Source organism: Piliocolobus tephrosceles, chromosome 11 (assembly GCF_002776525.5).
Source record: "Piliocolobus tephrosceles isolate RC106 chromosome 11, ASM277652v3, whole genome shotgun sequence".
NCBI lineage: Eukaryota > Metazoa > Chordata > Mammalia > Primates > Cercopithecidae > Piliocolobus > Piliocolobus tephrosceles.
Window position 1 is genome coordinate 81,262,080 of NC_045444.1, and position 21,557 is coordinate 81,283,636.

Here is a 21,557-nt window from a genome sequence, read left to right on the forward strand (position 1 = left end):
CTAAACACTGGGCACTCATGGACACAAAAATGCCAAGAACAGATACTGGAGACTACTACAGGAAGGAGACAGGGAGGTAGGCAAGGGTTTAAAAACTATTCCATACTATGCTCACTACCTGGGTGACAAGAACATTGATACCACAAACCTCACCATCATGCAATATACTCATGTAACAAACCTCCACATGTATCCCTAAATCAAAAATAAAAGTTGAAATCATATGTTTTAAAAAAATGAATGGATGTAATGAATGCGTACAGACCTTTTCTTGTCATTATTTTCTAAAAATTACAATATAGCAACTACTTACATAGTCATTTACATTGTATTAAGTATGACAAGTAAACTAACAATAATAATATTACTGGTTATATCACAATTAAATTTTAAGTCAATTTTTAGTAAATCAATTTCTTTCTGTTGAAATTTTTAAATTGAGTCTTTTTTCTACTTTGTGTTTTATATACCTAGTAATTATCTACCCCCAAACTTTCCACAGAAATATGTGTCATCTCAGCATTGTTAAATGCATCAATCTATCTTTATTTCACCCTCAAACTTACTTGAGAGCTCTAATGAATATAGAATCCTAAGTTAGAACTTATTTTGTTGAGATATTTAAAGGCATTTGGGTCTTCATCTTCTAACTTTTAGGTGTGCTCTTTATGAAGTTCAGTGACATTCTGATTGTCAGTCTATTTTGATCCCCAATCCTTGGAAAACTTTTAGGATCCTTTTTTTTTTAAATCACTCCTATCCTGATATTTCAAAAGTTGGGCCTTGATTTGGGCCTTTTAACTGTGGTAGGCATTTTCCATCTGTAAAATCATGTTATGTTCTGTGAAATACTCTTGCATCATTTGTTAATAAATTTACCCCCTACTTTTTCACGGTTCTTCCATTACAAAATTCTCATTTGAGAAATGTGGATCTCTAAATTAATCTTGCATTTTTACCTTTTTATTTTCTATCTCTGCATCCTTTTATTTTTCTCTAGCTGATATACTCAACTATATCTTACAATCTATCTATAGGTTTTCAAAATTCAATTCCTAATTTTTAACTTCTAAGGGCTCTTTCTTGTTCTAAGAATATTCTCTTTTTTAAACTGAACTATTGTTGTTTTATGGGTGCAATATCTATTCCTCTCTAAGACTATCCAACACGACATTTTGGATTTTTTTCTGCTTTCTGCATTGCCTTTGTTTTCTTTGAGTTCCTTCTCATCTTACTTTCCTTACACACCCCCTTGTCTTTCATGTCATCTATTCATTAAAAGTGAAATAATAAAAATCTGATTTTTATTCAGGTTTGCTAAATAAACAAAACAATATTGAGAATAACAAAATTTAGGAGATCATGCTTCCATTTCAAAACATATTACAAAACTACAATCATTAAAACTGTGGTACTAGCACAAGGATACGTATATAGATCATTGGAATAGAATTGAGAGTGCAGAAACAAACCCACACAACTATAGCCAACTGATTTCAATGAGGCTGCCAAGATTATTTAATAAAGAAAGAACAATCTCTTCAACAAATGATTCTGGGACAACAGGATATCCACATGTAAAAAATAAAGTTCAACTTCTACCTCATACCACATACAAAAAAAAATCCAAAACAGATAAATGACCTAAATAGAAGAGATAAAACTATTAAACTTTTAGAAGAAAACAAAGGGGTAAATCTTCATTATATTGGTTCTTAGATTTGACACCAAAAGCACAAACAAAAGAAGAAAAAAAGATAAGTTGGACCTTGAGAAAACTGAAAAATTTCTGTTCAGCAAAGGATGCTATCAAGTACATAAAAATGACAGCCAACAGAATGGGAGAAGATATTTGTAAAAAATATATCTGATAATGGTAGTCTAGTATCAAAAATATAAAAAGGACACTTACAACTCAATAACACACAGAAAAATAATGAATTAAAAAATGATCAAAAGACTTGAGTTGACATTATTCCAAAGACAATATATAAATGCGCAACAAATACATGAAAAGATGCTCAACATCATTAAGGTAAATCCAAGTCAAACTAATGTGATATCACTTCATACCCACTAGCATGACCATAATCAAAATACAGAAAATAGCAATTGTTGGTGATGTGGACAAATTAAAATATTACTCACACATAAAAAGGAATTAAGCACTGACACATACTACAATGAGGATGAACCTCAAAAATATTATGCTAAGTGACGTAAACCAGACACAAAAGGTCAAGTAATATGATTCCATTTATATGAAATATTCAGAATAGGTAAATCAATAAAGACAGAAAGCAGTTTAGTGGTTAACAGGGATTGGGTTCCACAGGTTTCGCAGGTCTGCACATTTTGTTTTATCATTGTTTGTTAAGCTAAAAAAGTAATAAAAATATAAACATGTTCTAGAATATCTCAACTATCAGCTTTTTTTTCCTTTAAGTTCTAGGGTACATGTGCACAACGTGCAGGTTTGTTACATATGTACACATGTGCCGTGTTGGTGTGCTGCACCCATTAACTCGTCATTTACATTAGGTATTTCTCTTAACGCTATCCCTCCCCTCTCCTCCCATCCCACAACAGGCCCTGGTGTATGATGTTCCCTGCCCTGTGTCTAAGTGTTCTCATTGTTCAATTTCCACCTATGAGTGAGCACATGTGGTGTTTGGTTTTCTGTCTTTGCTATGGTTTGCTCAGCATGATAGTTTCCAGCTTCATCCATGTCCCTACAAAGGAAAAGAACTCATCCTTTTTTTATGGCTGCATAGTATTCCATGGTGTATATGTGCCACATTTTCTTAATCCAGTCTATCATTGATGAACATTTGGGTTGGTTCCAAGTCTTTGCTATTGTGAATAGTGCTGCAATAAACGTATGTGTGCATGCATCTTTATAGTAGCACGATTTCTAATCCTTTGGGTATATACCCAGTAATGGGATCACTGGGTCAAATGGTATTTCTAGTTCTAGATCCTTGAGCAATCGCCACACTGTCTTCCACAATGGTTGAACTAGTTTACAGTCCCACCAACAGTGTAAAATGTTCCTATTTCTCCACATCCTCTCCAGCACCTGTTGTTTCCCGACTTTTTAATGATCGCCATTCTAACGAGTGTGAGATGATATCTCATTGTGATTTTGATTTGCATTTCTCTGATGACCAGTGATGATGAGCATTTTTCACATGTCTGTTGGCTGCATAAATGTCTTCTTTTGAGAAGTGTCTGTTCATATCCTTTGTCCACTTTTTGATGGGGTTGTTTGATGTTTTCTTGTAAATTTGTTTAAGTTCTTTGCAGATTCTGGATATTAGCCCTTTGTCAGATGGGTAGATTGCAAAAATTTTCTCTCATTCTGTAGGTTCCTGTTCACTCTGATGGTAGTTTCTTTTACTGTGCAGAAGCTCTTTAGTTTAGTTAGAGCCCATTTGTCTATTTTGGCTTTTGTTGCCATTGCTTTTGGTGATTTAGTCATGAAGTCCTTGCCCATGCCTATGTCCTGAATGGTATTGCCTAGGTTTTCCTCTAGGGTTTTTATGGTTTTAGGAACTATCAGCTTTAAGCATGGAATTTCAATGCCTGGGTTTGCATTTTGTTTTACTAAGATTTCATTGGCATTAGGTAGCAAAAACTGTATTGTCAAGGATGATGAAAGACTCAACAAAGTAGGTTTATTAAAGATGCATTGTACATTAGCTTATGGCCAAGTGATATCAAGGCACATTCCTGAAATAAAAATTTTCACAGTAGTTCAAAGAGAGAAGAGACCAAATCCATTCAACACTAAAGCCTCAGCACCTAATTCACATGACTAATATAACAGCATAGAGTTCCTACAAAAATTACATCATCAGCCCATCAAATTAAGGTAGTTTATTTGGATCTTATTAGCACTGAAGTTTTGTTGGCAATTAATTTGCAAATTGATTTTGTAACTTGTAAGAATAATAAGCATAAAAATTGACATTAGTTTTACGTACACATATTTTAAGTTAACACCTTTATAATAAAAATAACTTAAGTTGGCCCGGATAGGGGAATCTGTGAGAATTGTTTTCCACATCATCCGTTTTAATAAGAAGAAGAAAAAATTTAAAGAAATTTTGACTAGGAAAATATTTTTGTTTTATGGGTTACATAAGAATAATAAATAAGTCAATGATACACACTGAATATTTACAAAGGTATGTCACAGGAAAGAAGCTGCATGATATTTTAAAGGAATTCTGTAGAGTTGCTTTATTATGCTGAAAACTGTTGTATCATTTATACATTCCTATTAACAGGATGGGGTGCAGGGATTAAATTTTCTGAAAAGCAAAGACTTTGTGAACTAGACAGTTTGGAGTAACTACATTTGGCATTTGAGATTATTTTGGTGAAATTCATATACTTGTGCAGTTTAATTTTAATAAAATATATCAGCCTCCAACTATCCTAAATGGATTTCAATTATCTTATTCTTTTTTATCTTATTTGTAAAATGTATTCAAAAAATGCAATATTAAGTCAGTTCACAAAGACACTAGCTTTTCAAAGCCACAAATACTGAATGTGATGCTTATTTTTGGCATATCCTGTGGAAAACACAGAGTAGAAATATTATTATGACAGCTTATATACTTGCAAAATATTCATTGACACTGTTCTTCAGGCTTAGGTACTAACGTTCTTCTTCTGCCATTATATTTTATAGACCTAGCATCACATCTGATTCTCTGATTTGCATATTACATGGTTAATGATCGTTGCTGGGATATTTTTAATTTATGATTTTATTATTATTTATATATAACACCTTTTCTTATTAGCTATACCTCGAATCATATGTATAAGATGAGATAATAGTATTATTCAGGTGGGTTTTCTCACACATTACACACACAAATATACTAAGTGAAATCGTGAGTGTGCTTGCAAATGTAGTGCTATTTTCTCATTTTTAAAACTTTTTGTTTTTCAGGAATGAGGGCAATAACAGGTTGCTGCATTAAAAGTATTTCATTAGATTCTAATTGTGATTAAGGAGTATATTTGCAGCTCACCTTATGGGCATAGATTAAAGATGTGAAGTAGCCCACAAGGGACCTCATTAGCATGGTGATTACAAGTTAATCAGTAATACAAAGAACAGAGAAATAATGAAACAGAAAAACAAATTTTTTGATGCATTCATTATTAGATTTTCTTGGCTTTTAAAGGTTTAAAAACTATCAGGCTAATGTTTGGTGCTTTCATCTTTTTAGATTATGCTATCCTGAGGGAATAGTTTAGTGCTGCCGGGTAAAACCACTGAGGGAGAGGCGTCATTGGGTCATTTATTTTATTTTATTTTATTTTTTCAAGACAATAAGCATTTAGTAAATGACTACTAGCAGCAAGGCACGCTACTAGGTTCTGTGATGAATACAAATGCAAGCAAGAATGAAACTTGAATATAAGAAAAACACAAACAACAAAGTAAAGTGTAAGTTCTCGGTGAAAAGAGAAAATTTTGATGGGGATATCAGAGAAGGATACGAAAAATATTAGGATTCAATCTAAATCTTGAAGAACAGGGTTCTAAAGTGGTAGACAGCATAAATTGGCATTCAAGGAAGAAGAAATAAGATAAGCAAAAACAGGATAAAAATTGTTCATTTATATTTGAAAAAACACAAAGTAGAATGAAATTTTTTACAGAGCAAAGTACCTATAGAACAGTGACACAGAATTGTTAAAGAAAAAATGGGCCCAGATGCAAGAAGGTATGACTAAATACAATATTAAGGAGTTTGAGTTTTTAATCTCTAAGCAGTGGGGGGTCTGTATTAGTCCATTTTCACACTGCTATAAAGAAATACCCAAGACTGGGTAATTTATAAAGGAAAGAGGTTTTAGTGACTCCCAGTTACACATGGCTGGGGAGGCTTCAGGAAACTTACAATCATGGCGGGAGGCAAACTGGAAGCCTGCACCTTCTTCACTAGACAGAGGAGAGAGAAGGGCAAGCAAACAAGGAAGTGCCATGCTTTTAAACCCATCAGATCTCGTGAGAACTCCCTCACTATCACAAGAACAGCGTTGGGGAATCCTTCCCCATGATCCAATTACCTCCCTCCCTCCACACGTGAGGATTACAATTTGAGATGAGATTTGGGTGGGAACACAGGGCCAAACCACATCAGGATCCAATAGATGGGGGGAAAAATGGTCATTTTTGAAAATTCGAAAAGCAGAATTAAAGTATACCACCTAAAGTCATTTAAGGTTTTTTTGTTAATGGAAATGATAGATGAGCAGAGATATAAATGAATCACACTAGGGTTTTGAAAATATGCTGTAAGTTGCCAATGTGAAGAGTATGTTTGCTGCATGCATCTTTCTTCTCTTTTTTTCTTTGAATGAAAAACAGGCCTATGAATTTTTCATCATTTGCACGTACCTTTTCTATATTTCCCGAGGTAGTTTTGAGAGGTCACAGCGTGCTGGCAGCCCTCGCAGCCGTCGCTGGCTCTTGGCGCCTCCTAGGCCTCGGCGCCCACTCTGGCCGCGCTTGAGCCTTTCAGCCCGCCGCTGCACTTGGGATCCCCTCTCTGGGCTGGCCCAGACCGGAGCCGGCTCCCTCTGCTTGTGGGAGGTGTGGAGGGAGAGGCGCGGGCGGGAACCGGGGCTGGGGGCAGCGCTCTCCAGCCAGCGCGAGTTCCAGGTAGGCGTGGGCTCTGCGGGCCACCGCACTCGGAGTGGCCGGCGGGCCGGCGCCGCCGGCCCGGACAGTGAGGGGGTTGGCACTGGAACCAGCATCTGCGAAGGATGCGCCGGGTCCCCCAGCAGTGCTGGCCCGCTGGCGCTGCACTCAAATTCTCGCCAGGCCTCAGCTGCCTCGCAGCGCGGAAAGGCACGGGACCTGCAGCCTGTCAGGCCGAGGCTCCCCGAAGAGCGCCGCCCCCTGCTCCCCCGCGCACGGTCCCATCAACCGCCAAAGGGCTGAGGAGTGCGGGGCGCACCGCGCAAGACTGGCGGTCAGCTCTGCCTGCCGCCCGGTGCCGGATCTACAAAGTGAAGCCAGCTGAGCTCCTGAGCCTAGTGGGGACTTGGAGAACCTTTCTAACTCAGGGATTGTAAACGCACCAATCAGCACCCTGTGTCTAGCTCAAGGTTTGTAAATACACCAATCAGTACTCTGTATCTGGCTAATCTAGTGGGGACTTAGAGAACTTTTCTGTCCAGTACCCTGTGTCTAGCTAAAGGATTGTAAATGCATCAATCAGCACTCTGTCAAAACAGACCAATCAGTTGGATGTGGGTGGGGTCAGATAAGGGAATACAAGCAGGCTGCCCAAGCCAGCAGTGGCAACCCGCTTGGGTCCCCTTCCCCAGTGTGGAAGCTTTGTTCTTTAGCTCTTTACAATAAATCTTGCTGCTGCTGACTCTGTGGGTCCACGCCACCTTTATGACCTGTAACACCACGAAGGTCTGCAGCTTCACTCCTGAAGCCAGCAAGACCACGAACCCACCAGGAAGAGCGAACAACTCCAGACGCACTGCCTTTAAGAGCTGTAACACTCACTGCAAAGATCTGCAGCTTCACTCCTGTCAGTGAGACCACGAACCCGCCAGAAGGAGGAAGCTCCAGACACATATGAATATCTGAAGGAACAAACTCCGGACTCATCATCTTTAAGAACTACAGCACTCACCACGTGGGTCAGCAGCTTCATTCTTGAAGTCAGCAAGACCAAGAACCCACCAATCCCGGACACACTTTTACATCCACTCCTTTGTCTTATTTCTGTAAAACATGTAGCAGGGATATTATTAGTATCATATTTTAGTGAAAATATTAAGTGACTTGTCCAAGGTCAACCAACCAGCTTGAGATAGAGTCAAAATTAGAATTCAGAATTCTCAGAACATGTTTCAGTGTTCTTACCACTGTATTTATTCAAACCACCAGAATCAAGGCATGGAATAGCAGTGTTCTGTATAGTATTCCTTCACATATTCACCCACTCTTCCAGAACATTTATTAGTGCCGAATGGCAAGGTATTATAAGGATAAGAGGTAAATAAGATATAATCTTGACTTCCAGGTTGTTAGCCTTTCATGAAACATTCATAGTGAAAATAAGATGGAACATTCAGCAGAAACTTCTGCTATGCATGGTACTGACCTCCATTTTATGAAAAACTTTCTTCTGGAGAAAATTCAGAGTAGATCATTATTTCTAATTCCTCTTTGTATTGCTTGTTCATGCCAAGGAGGAGAAATGACGTCTCTAATAGGTGAGTTTTGAAAAGATGACGCTGAAGGCCATCCAGGCTTGTTTAGGAGCCAGTCTGCCAGGCAGATGGGGCACTCTGGACTGCCCCGTGCTATGCAGTGCCCCTTCAGGGGAAGCCTATGGTAACTCTGTTGCACTAGTGACTGGGTTAGTAAGTCTGATTGAGCCTAAAGTACTGTTAAACACACTTAGCTGTAGGTCTAAAGTCAGGCCTTCCAACTACCTTTCTCATAATGCAGCTGACATCTTCACTTCCTTATGCCTCATTATGCCTATCTCAATTGGATCTATACTCAGAATGGGAAGGTAACCATGATTTAATGACCATCCAAACATGTGTGCCTATTATCATCTTATCAACAGCCATAGAGGAATTGATTATAATCCTATTACTGTTTTCACAATGATGAAAATGAGGCATAAAAGATTAAGTAACTTATCCACATTCACACAGCTAGTTAGTGACAGAGCAGGGCCATGAGCTAATTCTCTGTAATTGGCCACCCCAACCGTAATGCAAGGTGAACAGTAACAAATTCCTTAAAAGACTCATACCATGTTATTACATATTCAATTCCATAAACAATCATAATTTGTCTTTTAATAGTGGATCATCTCAAAGAAGGGGCAAAAATCCTTTCGAGAGCCATGTTGTTCATTAATATGACCCAGCAGAGTAATCTTTTAAACACCAAAAAAAAATATTTTATTTATAAGTCAGATGCCATAATTCACCCAATTCTGTTCTATATGACCTCACTCTCAGCTCCTATTCCAGTTTCTACTAGGTAGCACTAAATATAAATTCTAGTTAGGGCAATAAAATAACGTAGTTTCCCATGGTCTGTCGCCAATACCTAAATTACTTTTCAATAAGAAGAACCTGGCTTCTGGTTTCTCAACCAAACCAAAGACTCAGTCTAATTAGATTCAGGGAGTGTGTATTTTACCTGGAGTCTGATTATACTTGGAGATTCTCTCTCTGAGAATAAGTTAAGTACAAGAGCACCATCAAGAGAGGTATGCTATAGATTCATTATTGAATATTATGGAGGAGATACAATATATCTTAATCATAATATAGCTACAATAAATATGTGAAAGACAGGCTAGAGATCTTACTCTGTATGTTAGCTTCTGTGTCAGGGAGTCCTCAAGACCACCCAGAGGTTTAATGATTTGTCTCAGGATTCAGCATAAATTGAACCCAGGATTATGATTTTTTGTAGCAAAAGGATATAAAGCAATATCAGCAAAGGAAAGAGGTAGATGCAGTGAAATCTGGAGGAAACCAGGCACAAGCTTTCAAGAGTCCTCTCCTAGTGGAATAACACAGGATGCTCTTAATTTCCCAAAAATCAGTGATGATATATGTGAAATGTTTTCAACTAGGGAAGTTCATTAGGGACTCAGTGCCCTGGGTGTTTACTAGGAGTTGGTCATATAGGCAGTTTCTGCCTCGCATATGCCAAAAATTCCAAACACTTTAAAATAAAGCAGTTGTTCAGCATAAACCATTTGTTGAAGTTTAGGCAGAACCTATTGTAAGGTTTAGGCAGAACAGTTTAGGCAGAGTAAATCTCTCTTATAAGTTAATGTTGGGAAATCTAAGTTCCCAGACAGCAACCAAGGGCTAAGCTTCTCTTTCTAAGAACATGAAGTCTCAGACCTGCTATGTTAAAGATTTTCTGTACAGCTTCCAATGGGGAAAGAAAAAGCATTAAAATAGAGCTCAGTGGGCACTTTATTTAGGAATCACAGACAGAGCAGAGTTTGGTCTTTTTAATTTCTAAAAAGAAGAAGAAAAAGAAGAAATCTCAAAAAGTTTTACTTTCTTTGGATTCTATTCACACTAAAAGACATTGTGTCATTGAAGAATTACACATTTTTTTTTGTTGTTGTTAGGAGTTCAAAATTGTTCTCTTGATTTATGAATGGGCTAGTCCTTAAAAATAGGATGATACCAAAGGTCTATTCGCTACTTTTTATACCAAACTACTCTTTCTTCAGCAAAGCTGTTTTGAACATCCTATTTGGTTTCCAGTTATAAAAATAATTTAACTAAATTGAAAAGGAGGAAAAAAAGTCACCAGCTTTTCCATCACGCTAAGATTACCATTTTAACTCATTGGTGTGTATATTTCAGAGCTTTTAGTAAGAATATATATGCTCATTTTCTTCTTTACAAAAAGGAATCATGCTTTCTTGACCCAACAATATGCCTTCCTTACTGCTAAGTATCTTTCTATATGACTGTACCTTCCTTGTACAGAGGCACTGCAGTATATTTAGCTAAGCATTGTTATTTTCACATTCATCAGTTTTACACAGTATTCTAGGTAAAATAGGCTGAGAGTAATCCTACTCTCAAGGAGATGACATTCTACTGGGGAAAGAAAGACAAAAAGAAATGAGGTAGTTACAAGAAGTAGCAAGTACTATGAAAAAACAGACAATGTGATAGAGTAGGGAGGAGAAACTGCTTTAATTTGAATGGCAACTGAATATCTCAGGAAGACAAAACACGTGTTTTTACACCCGAATGATAAAAGTAAGGTCATCATGGGAAGATCTGGAGGGAGAGCATTTCAAGCAGAGTAACAGCCGTTGCAAAGACCTTGAGCCAAGAATAGTGGCCATATGCAGAGAAAAACCTTTGGAGATTTCTGAACAAGGTAATGATGAGCTAAATTTTTGTTGTTGTTGTTGTTGTTGTTGTTGTTGTTGTTGTTGTTGAGACAGTCTTGCTCTGTCGCCAGGCTGAAGTGCAGTGTCTTGATCTCGGTTCACTGCAGCCTCCACCTCCCAGGTTCAAGCAACTCTCCTGCCTCAGCCTCCAGAGTAGCTGGGACTTCAGGTGTGCACCACCACGCCCAGCTAATTTTTATATTTTTAGTGGAGACAGGGTTTTGTCATGTTGGCCAGGCTGGTCTCCAACTCTTGGCCTCAAGGGGTCCGCCCACCTCAGTCTCACAAAGTGCTGGGATTACAGGCATAAGCCACAGCACCCAGCTGAGTTAAACTTTTAAAAGCTCATTCTGGGTATCAAGGGTCATCAATTTTACGAAGGGAAGAGTGACATCAGAAGCTGTTATAAGAATGTGAGTAATAGGAAATGGGGGCTTAATATAGAGGTGTAGTAGCAGAGATGGAATTAACTCATCATAGTTGGAAAATGCTTTGTAGCTAGAGCAAGCGATATACTTGTTGATGCATTGGATGTGAAGTGTTAGAACAAGATGTAAAGTTTGGCCCATTAATTTTTTGCTTGACCACTCATTTGAAGAAGCATTTTCATAATTTTGGAATCATGCTATTTGTCATATGTAACGAAAAATATTTTTCAATCTTTGTAGTTTATCCTATAATTTTGTTCATGCTGTTTTCAATATATAGTGCTGCTATATTTAATTTTATGAAGTTCAGTGAATCGATCTATTCCTTATCTTTATTTCTTTCAATAATAAGCTTATAAAGTAATTCTCTACCTCCAAAATTTGTCACCTATTATTTCCTACTGAAGTTTTTTTCATTTTTACATGTTTGTAATGTATCTAAAATATATTTGTGAGATGTGAATAATGAATATCCTTTCCTTTTCCATGAGTGGCTGCCTAATTATCCCAACATCATTAGTTAGATAATTCATCTTTTATCCTCTGATTAAGATGCCACTTTGATACTATACTTAGCCTTATTTTATTTAGGTCTATTTCTGTACTCCATTTATCTGCCTAAACTTGGTCTAGTACCTAATTATTTTCTCAATTATTAGATTTTTATTATATACTTTAATATCTAATAAGAAAAGTCTGTCCTCATTACTCTTATTTTTCAAAATTACCTAGGTTATTCTCACATTCTTTCTTCCAGATGAACTGAGAATCATATTGTCACATTTGAGGAACAAAAAAGCAGTTTAATATGTGGTAAATTACCAAGATGTCAGCTCTATATTTGATTGGAAGTAATGTAAATTTCTGGAATATGGCATGCTAAATCTAAAAAATGGCCTAATCACATAATGAAGAAAAGAAACAATCATTATCTTCTCCTTTCTTTATGCCCTTAAGGTAAGTTCAATTTCTTGCCATTTTTAAGGAAACCAAACTTTAGACATCCATCATGTTTTGTAATAGAAATGATATTGCAACAGTTTCTTTAATTATAAACATTTACATTTTACAGTACCACATGATTCATAGTAGAGCATTTGTACATGTTTAGCTCATTATTTTAAACTTTGAGATCACATTTTTGTTTCTTCAAAGGAAGAAAATAATCTGATGTTATTGCTTTTATATTATATTTTAAGCCTGACCCAGAACTCAACATTTAAATACTTCTTCATTGCCAGGTATCCCATACAAACTTTTTGAGTTTTCCAAGCAAGATACTTTCTGAAAATGCAATTGTATGGTTTTGATTCCGTTTTTCATATTTTAGTCTTCATTTGCCTATAAATCACACTCACTCTTTGAATATCTTATTATTCTGAATGTCTTATTACTTCCTACATATGACAGAGACATTACTTAGAAAGTAAAAAATAAGAATGAGATTCAAAAATCTTGCTTTGATTCATTGGAGGAAATTGCAGCATCGTGTATATATGCATAATTGTAGCTGCAAAACAGTTTGGCCAGCCTGAAGTAGAGTGAAGTAAGAAGTCAAAACTACAATACCAAGAAAGGGATGGAAACTTGGGTTCAGTTCAGACTTAATAATATTAAAGAAGTTAAAATGCACTGGTGATGCTTACAAGCAGTAAGGTGTTATCTTCATACCTCCATGTTATGTTTTTATGCCAATTGGACACAGCCACAGGCCTCATGCTTACTGACCCATTAAAACAAACCAGAGGTATGAAATAGAGTTCAGAGCAATTGTCCATTGTTTCTCCTGCTTTTCCTGCTTCAGTCCATGCCCATCATCTACCAGACTCTTGATTTCATCTGTTATTTATTTAAAGACATAGCTCCTCCTATTTGGAGTTAGTTTCAACAATGAGTTCCTCCAGCTTCTAAAATGTCCTGTCATTCCTCATCTTTCATCTTTGTCTTGCGCAGATGCCTTCCATTTTCCCACTCATTTCATGCAATCTAAGATAGGATTCCACATCCTGACTGACTCCTCAGAACTCAATTACTGACCCTAAGGCCTCCACCAAATGGTTATTATGAAAATTAGATGATGTAATTTTAATAAATATGAAGCATTTTTCACTATGTAAAGAACATCAAAGACATGCAATTAATGGCAACTGCTACTAGATACAGTGTCTTACAACAACCAGTTGTAAAGTAAAAGCAAACTGATGCAAGTAATTGCTTTGTTGACCAACAACTTAAAAAATAACTTGACTGTTTTATTTATATTTAATTAGCTAAACATTTAGTGTCACAAACAGAATCAATATCCATGTGTGACAGCTGATGGTCACCCTTATGTTCATTATGTTTTTATATAGGAACAATTTTCACATCTGCAGACAAAAAAGGAGCCATTAGAGAGAAAAGTTGAATCTAAGTAGGGTGAGCATATGTTCTCGTTATTTGTGACAGTACCAGTGAATACCTGTTATCCTAGCATTATTATTAATAGTGGCCAGTTTCACTCTCCATCATAGCATTATCCAATTGAATTTTGTGTGGTGATAAAAATGCTCTCTATCCAGGCTACCCAATATGGTAGCTACTAGTCAATGTGGCTATTGAGCCTTCAAAATGTGACTAATGCGACTCAATTAATTGTATTCAATTTAAATTTAATTAGCCACATATACCTACTGACTATTATATTGAACAGTGTAGCTCTAAAGTATCATGGATTGGATGATATGTTCTACAATCATACTAACGATGAAGTGTATTTGGTGAACTGAAGTCCTTAAGGCCATTAGAGGAATATAATCCAGGTGGAAGGATTAGTCTTAGAAAAGCAAATTGCCCTTCCCACCTCATCAGCAAGAGGGACTGGGAGACCACACATCGAAAGTTTCTGGGTGAAAGAATGGATAAGTTAGAAAGGTCATGTCAAATAATCTTAAGAGATTCAATAAAATGGCCGGGCGCGGTGGCTCAAGCCTGTAATCCCAGCACTTTGGGAGGCCGAGACAGGTGGATCACGAGGTCAGGAGATCAAGACCATCCTGGCTAACATAGTGAAACCCTGTCTCTACTAAAAAATACAAAAAACTAGCTGGGCGTGGTGGCGGGCGCCTGTAGTCCCAGCTGCTCGGGAGGCTGAGGCAGGAGAATGGCATGAACCCGGGAGGCGGAGCTTGCAGTGAGCCGAGATCCCACCACTGCACTCCAGCCTGGGCGACAGAGGGAGACTCCGTCTCAAAAAGAAAAAAAAGAGAGAGAGATTCAATAAAATAAGATGTCTTCAGAAAGTGAAGAGCAGGTATTTCGTAACCACAAATTACCACACGTCGGAGAAGAGAGCCAAAACTTCAAGGGGGAGCTAAACCGTCCTAGCTGTGATAGTGGGACCTCATGTTCTTGCTATGTTCCTCATTCCTTATAGGTTTCTATTATTTCTTACCTACCACAGTCCAATTCACCTCACAAGCTGCACTTTGTGTTCCTGACTAATTAACATGCAACTGGCACAAAAAGAAGTGACCTTTTCTTGACTAATTTTCTTTCTTCAATTCAACAAGAGCCTGTGAAGTACTGTGCAATTAACAAGAGTGTAGGGAGAAGTAAAGGTCTCATTTTATGGTTTAAAAAGAATTAATTTCACAAAGAGGAAACTAGTTAAAATTCTAATAGTAGTTAGTATGCATTCTGTAGCACAGAACCTAATTGAGCCATTTTCCATGTTTTACAAGAATAACAGAACAAGTGGTTGTTTAACTTTTTTCTGTATTGCATTATATTTGAATGTAGTTTTTCATTAAATCATAATTAGGAGTGACATACAGACCCAATTCATTACCATAGCACTTGCTGGCACTCAACATGTGACTTGTTAATATTTGTTCTTATTTAAGGGCAAACAGAATTATTTCATTTCAGATACAAAAAGTTATTTTAAATACTTGAACAAACTGAGATTGCTCTATTATTACTTAAATTTACTTTCCTTCTGCTAAATATCCGCAGAAGGAATGCAAATTACAATATTAATTTGGCTTTTTTCTATTTATGTGGATTTCCCATGAGAATTAGCTATATATAGATATAGATATAGATATAGATACACACACACACACACACACATACACACACACACACACATACACATATATATTTTATTACTGCCTCTAGAAAATATGACTTTGCAGCAGAGGGGGAAAACACTTTTTGCTTTTTTATTTTTTACCTTTCTGAATCTCCAAACAGGCTAATAAAAATAATATTGCTTTCAGTGTCTCTTATTTAAAAAAAAAAAAAATACTGGGCCTAAAAACCACACAGCTGGTCTTTTCAATTTTCTTAACTACTGAATTGGATTAACTGCATGATCTGAGTCAACTGATTCTGCAGAAATCAATGGCTGAGAAGGCAAGATCTTCTCTCCTGGTTGGCCTCATTCCTAAGCCTCTGAGCATGTGATATTCACTCAGTGCACCATCAACTTTTAAAATAATTGCTTTCTAAATGCCCAAGTTACAAACTTCGATGAATGATATTTGTCTCAGTAGTATCCCGTAGATGAGTAACAAATATAATTTAGAAATTTACATTAAAAATAGCATTTATTAATTTTTCTAGTTGTACTTATTATAGAAAATCTAGATGGTAGAGATATGAAGAAAATATAATCAGCATAATTCAGTCCCCTACTATTAATATTGGGACACGTATCTTTCAAATCTTTTTTCACATGTATGTATATATATATGTATGTGGTGTGTGTGTGTGTGTGTGTGTGTGTGTGTGTGTGTGTATGCCCCTTTTAGGGGGTGAAGGTCGATAGAATAATGCCACCCCATCAAAGATTTCCACATCCTAATGCCTGGAACCTGCAAATAAAATGGGTTACATGACAAAGGGGAATTAACATTGCAGGTGGAATTAAGATTGCTAATCAGCTGACCTTAACATAGAGAGATCAGCCTGGATTAACTAGGTGGGCTCTGTAAAATGAGTAAGAGTTCTTAAAAGTGAAAGATGAAGGCAGATGTAATGTAAGGAGGACTCATCTCATTGTTGATGGCTTTAAAAATGGAGAAAGGGGACCAAAAGCCAAGCATTGCAGATACCCTTGCTAAGCTGACAAAAGACTAAAACTGGCCTTGACCAAATGGACCTAGTAGATATTACAAACATTCTACCAAACAACTGAAGAATATACATTTTTCTTATCTGTACATGGAACATTCTCCAAAATAGACCATATGCTTGGTTATAAAGCAAGTCTCAATAAATTTTTAAAAAATCAAAATCATATCAAGTATCTTCTCAGACCAGAGTTGAATAAAATCAGAAGTCAATACCAAAGGAAAATCTCAAAACTACACAAAGACTTGGAAACTAAATAACTTTTCCTGAACGATCTTTGGCTAAACAATGAAACTAAGGTAGAAATCAAAACGTTTTTTGAAATGAATAAAAATAGAGACAAAACATACCAAAACCTCTAGGATACACCAAAAGTAGTGCTAAGAAGAAACTTTATAATGTCAAATGCCTATATCCAAAAGATAGAAAGATTTCAAATTAGCAACCTAACGTTGCATCTCAAGGAACTAGAAATACAAGAAAAAACTAAACCCAAAGCTAGAAGAAGAAAAGAAATAACAAAGATCAGAGCAAAACAAAAGGACATTGACAGCAAAAAAAGATACAAAAAAATCAACAAAAGTTATGTCTTTCAAGGATAAATTTATAAAATTGATAAATTAATAAAATTGATAAACTGCTAGCTAGATTAACCAAAAAAAAAAAAGAGAGGGAGAGAGAGAAAGTATTCAAACAAGCACAAAGCACAATCAGAAATGATAAAGGAGACATTGCAACTGACACCACTGAAATACGAAAGATTATGAGGGACTACTAGATTTTTAAATGTGTTATTCCCTACTGGAAATCCTAATATAATCAGAGAATCTTTACACCATGCAAGTTTCACTGATGCCTAGTCTGGTCTTATTTTATAAATAATGAAACTCAAGAACACAAAATTACCAAGGTCAAATCACTATTCAGTGACCATCTCATTACAAAGATTTTGATGCTTTACGAATCTCTTTCTTCATAACGTGCTATAATAAAGAATGAAATGAAGCAAAAAAGTAATGTGAGTAAGGTGCTTTGAAATATTTAAAAGAGGAAATACTGATTTTTGTAGTCCTGAGCATAAAATCAGCTAAGGAATGTAATATGGTCATTTGATCTCATATGTAGATGGATTAAAGTGTCTGGTTGGTGGCCTAGACGTTTTGATCTGAAAAGTCTAGGAAACACCTCCTCAATCCCTCCTTCAGTTAACTCCTAAAACAAAACAAGGATTTGAGACACTTCCAGAAATCCATGTCCTACAGAAGCAGTAATTCAATTATATAGCCAATTAATTATTTGCCTTTATATTTTTGTGCCAATCTAATTATTATTTATAATAAATATTCTGTCTTCATTTGGCCATTAGTAGGTAGAGATATGTTTGTAATTTTTTTTTTTTTTGAGACAGGATCTCACTCTGTCACCCAAGCTGGAGTGCAGTGGCACAATCTCAGCTCACTGCAACCTCCAACTCCTGGGCTCAAGTGATCCTGTCACCTCAGCCTCCAGAGCAGCTGGGAACACAGATGTATGCCCCAACGTCTGGTTTTTGTTTTGTTTTGTTTTTCTTTTTCTTTTTGTACTTTTGGTAGCGATGGAGTTTCACCATGTTGCCCAAGCTGTTCTCAAACTCCTGAGCTCAAGTGATCCGCCTGCCTTGGCTTCCCAGTATGCTGAGATTACAGGCATGAGTCACTACCCCTGACCATGTTTGTAATTTCAAATGTTCCTAAAATTCATAAAAAATACATTTCATACACTGAGTCATGGGCTTAGCCAACACATTCATGTGTACACATAAAGCTCAAATGCTTAAAACTTAGGAGTAGAAAAACAAACACCATCATTGGCAATTGTAGAATTTGACTAGTTATTGCTGCACTATGATATGTTACTGCATGCTGGTGTTATTTAAACACAATCTATAAAATACTCATAAAAGGTTTCGGAAGGTTTTTTTCAATATTAGGAAGAGAGACAAATTTTTAACATTGTTTGATACAAACACACAGAGACAGATATACGAATAGTATATTTTTATGTAAAAATGTCAGAATATTTATATAAAATGTATATAATATAAGCCTTTATGTATATAAATAACAATAAATATATGCATGTGTTTCATGTCAAGACAATGGATGTATAAAAATAACTATATAAGAATTTGATGATTAAAATTATAATCACACACACACACACACAAAATAAGGTTCAAATGAAATGTATTCTACTGTAGCTAATATGCCATCCCCGCCAACTACTTGAGACTCTTCTATCTCAAAAGCTTAATGGCTAAACCTTAGAGATTTAATATGCCACCATGTCTTGAGAAATGAGCAAGACATGCTTGATTAGTTTCAAAATGAAGTGTGCATTTCTATGAGACTATTTAGCAGGCTGTGGCTTGCGTGTATAAAATGTCAGGATTATTAAGTTTGATATGAAGTCACTGTCTTGGGATCAATTAATTTAAAGTTTATTAAGAAAAGAAGAAATCTGTCATTAGGTATATTTTGAAACACACAAAAAGTATTGAATGAGGATGACAACATGTTTAATTCAATATGCATCTTCATAGAGGCTGTCAAATGGCTCTAAAAGATCTGATACATCATAGGTCCTGTAGGTGTCTTTGTCAGCTTCGCATACCTCTTCTTTTACCACATTGTGACAATCCAGGAGTTGTGTTCTGACTGCCTTGAAGTTTAATGTACTTCTATTTTGAGGCATTTACTGAATCATATTCAGAACCATGGAGCTTGAGGTATATGAGCACTATCATTTTTCTTTATTCTATTAAAAAGGTCTCTCATCTTCTTCCTATATATTTTCCCTAGCCAGAAAAGAAAATATTGCTGTCACTTTCAGTGGGGTTTGCCTTTCATCTCACAGTAGCATTTCAGGTCTCTAAGTGGTGTCCAATTTATTTGTATTCCAATGCCACTTCCCTGAAGCATGCCTCTCTGTCAGCTGAGCACAAGATTCAGGTGCTCCATACTTGGAAGCCATGCTATGAAGAAATTGACAATATCAACTGCAGCCAGTCGTCTTGCAAGCAATTTTCACTATCTGCAGGAGAGGAGTTCTCAAAATTATTTAGTAGCTCTATCTATAATATTTTTGAAGGTATTCCAAGTTTGCTTTCCTTGACTTTCTCAAAGTATGATGTTTTTGTTTTCAAATCTCTTTTATCATATTGAAGATGCATTTTAGTATAATTTTTATTCTCCTAAAACTAGTCTTTAATATCTTCACATTTTTACAATTTACTATTAAGATCACACTTTAATTATTCCTTGTAATTTAGACCATATGTCAATAGGATTATTATTTCACAATTTTATGATGTCTAAAATCTGAAGGATGGTCCAGAATTACAACATGTGTAACATAGCATAGTGTAATATTACAGAACAACATATTTTCCTGTTCCCTTTTTGCATCATTCACTATATACTCATTCACTTCAAAAGGATGCAATAATTACAGCTCATTGCGTGACTAGTATATTATGTGTAAAATATTCCTTCTCATTTATGCTGGATTAACTGCAAATTTTTCACTCTTTCCTTGCAATGTTCCTTTACAGTATCTCCCATCATGGCCTAGAGCCTGCTTCAGTGCTCCTTTGAATCTGGGCTGGCTTTGTGGCTTGCTTCTCACACTAAAATGCAATGAAAGTGACAGACTGCCAGGCTGCAAAAGCCTTTGTGCTCCTCCACTCTCTCGGGATTCGTACATCTACCATGAGATCAAGCTCAGGTTCACATTCTGGAGAATGAGACACCACTTGGAGCAGAACCATTTTTTCAGCAGATTTATGTAAATCAACCTGTCATCACCCAACCCTAGGTGACCACAGATGATGAGTAAACCTAGCCAAAGTCACCTGAGCCCAGTGCAGCCAACCTATAGAATCATAATAAATAATAAATAATTCAAATTTGTGTTTAGATAGAGTGCAAAAAAATGTGGCCTTACACTGGGCTAAGACACATCAAATAGGCCAAGGAGAAGGCATGACTTCTAGATATTTGCAGGAAAACTAAAGACATGTCTAACCATATACTTTCATTTTCTCCAAAAAATAAGATATTTAAATTTTTATTTAATTTTCAAAATTAATATCTTGTGTTTAGGCACCACTGAGGAATTGAAGAATGCAACATAAAGAAACCAATATTTAAGCTGGGTTTTGAAGAAGGAAGATCATTTGTAAGACAAAGAGGGAATACAGTAGTCTCAACAACAGAATGAAACACTTGAGCAATGGTGAAGAAGTGGGCACAGCTAGAATAAAGTTGCACATAGAGGTTAGTGGAAGAAGAGACTGAAAAATGGGTTTAGACTATATTGTAAAAGGCTTCCTCAGGCAAGTTAAGAAATTTGGGCCTAATTTTGTGGGCATGAAAGAGAATCGTTTTGATAAAGAAGTGATGATAATTTAGGAGACAGAGTGAAGAATGGTTTAAATTAGGGTGATTAGATGCAGTGAAACCAGATAAGATGACTATTTTAAGTGTGCAAAGGAGATATGATGATGGCTTCAAAGGTAGTGTCAGGGAAGATGAGAAGAACTAGTTTCAATAATTTTTTCAGAGTTAAAATTACTAGAATTTAAAGACTTATTATTGATAATTTGGGTTAAGAAAGAAAGGAGGAGAAGAGAGAGCAAAACAGGCTACCATTTTCTCTAGATTTTCAGATTAAAAGATGATGGTGGATTGTGATACTTCCACTAAAATAGAAAATATCAGAATAGAAACTTACTTTAAGAGGAGAAATAAACTATTTTCAACATATTAATTTTAAAGTAGTTTGAGGACATACAGATTGACATGGCAATTTAAAAAAAAAACAGATAATGGTGAAGTTAATGAAATTACAATTGCCTATCTCTGCATTTTGATGGCAAGTAAAAGCATGGAAGCCTGAAATACCCAGGGATAATGCTAGGGTGAGAAAAAAAACAGAGTCAAAGAATTGAACTCTGGTGAATACAAAAATCTAAAAAAAAAAAAAAAAAAAAAAAAAAAAAAAAAAAAAAAAA